Genomic DNA, 6860 nt, shown 5'->3' on the forward strand with positions numbered 1-6860 from the left:
GTAAGGCCGAAAATTGATGAACTTCTTTATTATGAAGAACACAATGTTTGGGACTAATATCATTAGTTGAAGGAGTAAGTATTACACCCAAACGTTCTGTTCCACACAATGCGTTTCACTTCTGAATGTTTTTCTAAGAGTTGATACATACACTTGCCTTGTATATATGGTTGATGCACGTCGAGTGTCTCAGAAACGCGGGATCTGCAGGTATTAGAGCTGAATACAGTTGTGATTTGACGAATTCTTTTTCTTTTGACTCTTCCTCTTATTTCGTTTTTCAGCTTAGCATTGTGTATACACAACGTAATTAACGGATTCTGACATCAGCCACATATCTCGGACCACCCCACGAGTCTCTCTTAACCGTTCAATTAACGTTCCGCTTGGTGTTGCCACACCTGTCCGCCATCTGCTGTTGAGATACTGTAACGGTTCTCGTCTGAAAAGAGGACTTCTCCCACTGCTGGTGCTGTGCTACCCACTGAAGACGGTCCAGGAAACAAAGAAGAAGACTGAAAGGGTATGATTTCTATTTACTTACTTCTTTTGTTAGTAAATAAGCGGCCTTCAAAAGCGACTATGCTTGTCGTAAGAGGAGACTAACGGGTGGTCAGACTAGCTTGACTTGGTTGATACATGCCATCGTATCCCAATTGTGTGGATTGAGTGTGGCGATAAATAACAAAAAACAAACAAACAGTTGTCTCAGATTATTTATATTTAAAAACATGTATATATTTGTTAAAAGTATGTTTCTATTTATACTGCTCACACAAAGTAGGGGATATTGAAAAGTTACGACGAAAAGCTTCAGAATTATGTTTAATTTTCATTGGGAAACAATAATAATGTGGAAATAAGGATGTTAAGAAACAGTTTTGAAAGTAATGACTTTGATCAAGCTGCAATTTCATTTTGTCGACACTGGAAAATTCATGAGGGGTAGAAACCCAAAAGTTGTGCTTCTATGCTTTCTTCCGGCTTGGATCATCCCAATTGCTCTCAATCTTTCGTCTTCTCGTAACCTTCGCATTGTGGAAAGTGGTGAAGTGATGGATGAACTTGGTCCAAGACCCATGTTTAACACCCATTTTTGCCCGTGAGGCACGTGGATTTTGTCATTTGCACGTGTGACACAAGATGTGATTTCTCATCCCCACCCCCTGGTACGTTTGAGTGCAATTTTCCTGGATGCAAGGGCATCTGGTGGGTCATTGTGAGGCTTGCTCAGACGGACCTATGCTTTTCCTCAATCATACACAAATGTTTTGTAGGCATCTATATTACTGTCTTTGTGCCATTGATTTTAATTTCAATATACCCTACTTTTTGTGAGCAGTTTATATCCTACACATATGAAAAGATTAATGAAAGATTGTTTCTGAAACTTATACAGTGGAAATTTATTTCAGATACCACTGGGAGTGCTTCAGTGAGGACCTCAGTGACCGTTCTCCATCACAGTAGGTGCTCAGCGGAGGGGACTACCTCACCCTTGAGAGGCAGAAACAAGCCAATCATGCACTTACGAGATGGACCTACACCAAGTTCCAGATTACAAGGACTTGTTCCAAAGATGGAAGAGTTCCATAACGAAGCTGAATTTCTAAAGGTATATGTAATTAACTGCATTTTCTGTAATTGCGATTTAACAAAAGAAGGACAGTTATTGTGTGGTTTGTAAATTGGTTTATTGTTTTGTTGCAAAAGTAACGGATTAGTCTTTGTGTAATACCTGACTACCTGAAGATATTTCTTTTTCAGGTTATATGGAAACACTTGTACTCGTCCTCCTCTAACAAGTCTGTTTGGCACTCTGCATGCTGCAAAGGAGCACAATAAATGCGGTGAATGTTACTCAGGATCCTCATGACAACTTTTACCCATGCTCTGAATTCATGGACAAGGTCACCACCGCCTACATCGTAACTCGGGGACTACATTACTTCCAAATGGAACACCTCACTTCTGTCCCAACGTCAAGTTACATGGGTGCTGTTGGCAATCCATATAAAATGATTGATTATTTTCTAGGTCATGCAGCAAAACAGTTTGTAGACAAGCACGTCTTACCGGAGGTTCCTCAACAGCCAGGTCATGGTCTCCAAATCAAACACACTAGCCTGCAGGTACTGTGGAAAACTGTACCAGAGACCAAAAGCTCTCCGCAAACACGAAGCATCCGGAATATAATGCTGAAAACAATCAGGATTCCACATCTTCAGCAGAATCAAGATCATCTATTTATCAGTACACCCGTCTGTCTCTCATGCTTGGGCTTCTTCGAATAAATCACAACGATTCCATTCACATGGGAGATGGTGGCAGGCATGATGAGACTAGTAAAGTGGTTCTGTTTATACTACAAGGCAAGCAAATGTCCAAAGTATGCATATGGTCTCCTTTGAAACACAGGCAAAGGCATATGCTCTCCTATATGAACGGCAGGCTTTATAGATTGATATGGAACCGCACAGTCAACCATCAAGGCAGAGAAGACACCAATCATCCCATCGACCTTGACTTGGAGCATTGCAACAGGGCTTTCAAAGATGATGTACACACATACAAGGGGAGGTACACAGATAAAAGACGATTCTCAAAGTCAGCAGAAGTGCGCTGTCAATGGAAGAATTATGCCAAAAATACGACAAATTGGCATTCCGCAAGAAATGTTCGGGAAGGCATGGAGTTGTTGATCCTTCTTGGTGATATTCTTAAACTTGTAGAACAATTCCATTCCTATGCAGCTCTATTCAATGAGGCCAACAAGCCACTGCCACAGAGAAATCAAAAACATGCTGAGTGACATCCAAAATTGGATTTCAGAAAGTCTTAAAGTCTTCAGTAGCCGCACATACTATAACATCTGAACCTTTTTTCCCGATGTGTAATTCAGTGTCACATGATTAAAACGAGACCCTGTTGCAAAGTCGCTATCACTGTATGTTTCATGATCTTCATGTTCTGAGTCTGAGTGAGATGATGAGCTATCACTCGAGTCAAGGGAAGTTTTGTACAACTCAAGAATATCACATCTACATTCACTACATGGGGTAATTGCATGTCCATGAGTCTCTGCAGTCACAGAGACACTTGCAAGATATGGCACAGTTGTCCATAGCACTCATGACTTCAGTAAAGCTCAACTCGTCGACATACGTTGGTTCTGACATACTGTTTCATTTCATCCGAAATATTCCGCCTGCCACTGAGACATCGTCTAAATTTCATGAGAAGAGCATGTGCCTGCTTTTCTGGATCCCTGCCTGCTCCGTCCTTGTCTCTTGAATATAATCCTCAACATTATTGGCTGGACCATAGTGGATGACGGTTTCCACACTTTGTAAGTCCCAAGCTGAATGGTGTTGAGCAATGGACTATCAAGGGACTATCATCCTCTTGAAACCATTTGGATCCATGAAGGACTCTGACACACTTCCCTGTTTTCCTTCTCATTCATACATATTCTGTATGTTGTTATGCATGATTGATGTTGAACTTTAATTGAAACTTTAGCTTGAAAATTGGCCGATTTCTTTTATGAAATTTAACTCCTATTATAAGAATAAGATCAACATATGCAAAAACAATTGTTGTTAGATGATTATTTTTTTGTAACCGATCAACAAGATCAACTTTAGTGTTTTAGTGTTTTAACTTAGCTAATGTAATGTAATACAGTGGATGTATGCATTCCTTTTTCATAAGGGCATTAACATATATTACATAATGCCTCTACCTGGGACTGCGGCCAAACTTACAAAATTAACCCTTGTTTGAGAGTAACAAGTATCAAGTTCATGATGATTGTAGAAGTGATTGTATGTATTCATAAATGTGACACATGCACATTTTGAAATGTTAATATTTGTGCTTTAACTTTGATTTGATGAATATCAAATTAGATATTGTATACACTTTATAGCTACTTGTGATCAGTGCACATTTTTATACCTTTAGATTGTGCAGTTTCATAGTGGTTAGTAAGAATATTTTGTGAATTTATACTTGTTTTATCACAAAACATGTGAATGAGTGAATGTCGTCTCATACTGCAGTCAGCAATATTGCAGCCATATGAAGGCAGCCTGTAAACCAGTAATTGATACGCACACCATCCTAGTACATAAAACATTCGCTCTCCATGCCTATTTATGGTGTCCCCGTCGTGATTTTGCTGGGATATTGCCAAAAGATGCGTAAATCCATGCTCTCTCAATTCAACATGCCATGCCTTGACAGACAAAACGAAATACAAAATATAACATTTATACTTACAATTTTGCAATGCAGTGTGCTTCATCAATGAAAATTGCCATCAAAATCTTCTCTTTAGTCAGGCTGTGTTCCAAGAACTGTCTCTGGACTTGTAAATATTATTATGTCAGTGTCAGGGTGAAAAAACCGTCACAGTAGCATGGTTGGAGTTATTAAGTTTCTTAAACACGAATGGTGCTAATTCAAAAGTAAGTGATTTTCCTGATCCTGTTGGAGAAAAAAAAGGACATCCTTTCCTCTGAGGTAACTTACAATCACTTGTCTTTGATGATTCCTGAAGTGATCAATTATGTAACTGCATTACCTTCCATACCAACAGTTATACATGTAGTTAAGTTAAATAGAGGGCGTATATACTTAAAACACAACATCAATCCTTTGTTCCGTTCAGCAGTGTGTCAGATTCGTGATGGCTAGCTTGAGGTGGCTAGACTTGCTTTTTGTATGCATTACTAGATTATTTTTTTAAATGAAATAAATATATTCCACGGTCATTGGTGCAGGACTAATTGTGTATATCACCTGAATTTTGGTCAATACCTGAAATACTCAGTCGCCAATACAGCCCCTATTTCATATAAGGTTATGAAAATACATGTCGGTTGGAGCCTGAAGCCTGAAGTAGAATTTAGGTTATTACACGGACGATATACATGTAAGGCCGAAAATTGATGAACTTCTTTATTATGAAGAACACAATGTTTGGGACTAATATCATTAGTTGAAGGAGTAAGTATTACACCCAAACGTTCTGTTCCACACAATGCGTTTCACTTCTGAATGTTTTTCTAAGAGTTGATACATACACTTGCCTTGTATATATGGTTGATGCACGTCGAGTGTCTCAGAAACGCGGGATCTGCAGGTATTAGAGCTGAATACAGTTGTGATTTGACGAATTCTTTTTCTTTTGACTCTTCCTCTTATTTCGTTTTTCAGCTTAGCATTGTGTATACACAACGTAATTAACGGATTCTGACATCAGCCACATATCTCGGACCACCCCACGAGTCTCTCTTAACCGTTCAATTAACGTTCCGCTTGGTGTTGCCACACCTGTCCGCCATCTGCTGTTGAGATACTGTAACGGTTCTCGTCTGAAAAGAGGACTTCTCCCACTGCTGGTGCTGTGCTACCCACTGAAGACGGTCCAGGAAACAAAGAAGAAGACTGAAAGGGTATGATTTCTATTTACTTACTTCTTTTGTTAGTAAATAAGCGGCCTTCAAAAGCGACTATGCTTGTCGTAAGAGGAGACTAACGGGTGGTCAGACTAGCTTGACTTGGTTGATACATGCCATCGTATCCCAATTGTGTGGATTGAGTGTGGCGATAAATAACAAAAAACAAACAAACAGTTGTCTCAGATTATTTATATTTAAAAACATGTATATATTTGTTAAAAGTATGTTTCTATTTATACTGCTCACACAAAGTAGGGGATATTGAAAAGTTACGACGAAAAGCTTCAGAATTATGTTTAATTTTCATTGGGAAACAATAATAATGTGGAAATAAGGATGTTAAGAAACAGTTTTGAAAGTAATGACTTTGATCAAGCTGCAATTTCATTTTGTCGACACTGGAAAATTCATGAGGGGTAGAAACCCAAAAGTTGTGCTTCTATGCTTTCTTCCGGCTTGGATCATCCCAATTGCTCTCAATCTTTCGTCTTCTCGTAACCTTCGCATTGTGGAAAGTGGTGAAGTGATGGATGAACTTGGTCCAAGACCCATGTTTAACACCCACTTTTGCCCGTGAGGCACGTGGATTTTGTCATTTGCACGTGTGACACAAGATGTGATTTCTCATCCCCACCCACTGGTACGTTTGAGTGCAATTTTCCTGGATGCAAGGGCATCTGGTGGGTCATTGTGAGGCTTGCTCAGACGGACCTATGCTTTTCCTCAATCATACACAAATGTTTTGTAGGCATCTATATTACTGTCTTTGTGCCATTGATTTTAATTTCAATATACCCTACTTTTTGTGAGCAGTTTATATCCTACACATATGAAAAGATTAATGAAAGATTGTTTCTGAAACTTATACAGTGGAAATTTATTTCAGATACCACTGGGAGTGCTTCAGTGAGGACCTCAGTGACCGTTCTCCATCACAGTAGGTGCTCAGCGGAGGGGACTACCTCACCCTTGAGAGGCAGAAACAAGCCAATCATGCACTTACGAGATGGACCTACACCAAGTTCCAGATTACAAGGACTTGTTCCAAAGATGGAAGAGTTCCATAACGAAGCTGAATTTCTAAAGGTATATGTAATTAACTGCATTTTCTGTAATTGCGATTTAACAAAAGAAGGACAGTTATTGTGTGGTTTGTAAATTGGTTTATTGTTTTGTTGCAAAAGTAACGGATTAGTCTTTGTGTAATACCTGACTACCTGAAGATATTTCTTTTTCAGGTTATATGGAAACACTTGTACTCGTCCTCCTCTAACAAGTCTGTTTGGCACTCTGCATGCTGCAAAGGAGCACAATAAATGCGGTGAATGTTACTCAGGATCCTCATGACAACTTTTACCCATGCTCTGAATTCATGGACAAGGTCACCACCAA

At 39.2% G+C, this 6860-nt stretch overlaps 1 long non-coding RNA gene across 1 annotated transcript; it reads left to right on the forward strand.

Annotated features, from left to right (window-relative positions):
* The first annotated feature begins 12 nt into the window (after positions 1 to 12).
* LOC125375979 lies at positions 13 to 6850 on the forward strand. Its single transcript, XR_007218869.1, has 6 exons — positions 13 to 523; positions 1416 to 1615; positions 1768 to 3349; positions 5224 to 5462; positions 6355 to 6554; positions 6707 to 6850. It is a non-coding gene; the product is annotated as an uncharacterized LOC125375979 (long non-coding RNA).
* Positions 6851 to 6860: the final 10 nt, after the last annotated feature.

This window comes from Haliotis rufescens, unplaced genomic scaffold (assembly GCF_023055435.1).
Source record: "Haliotis rufescens isolate VD_foot unplaced genomic scaffold, xgHalRufe1.0.p SCAF_65, whole genome shotgun sequence".
NCBI classification, from domain to species: domain Eukaryota; kingdom Metazoa; phylum Mollusca; class Gastropoda; order Lepetellida; family Haliotidae; genus Haliotis; species Haliotis rufescens.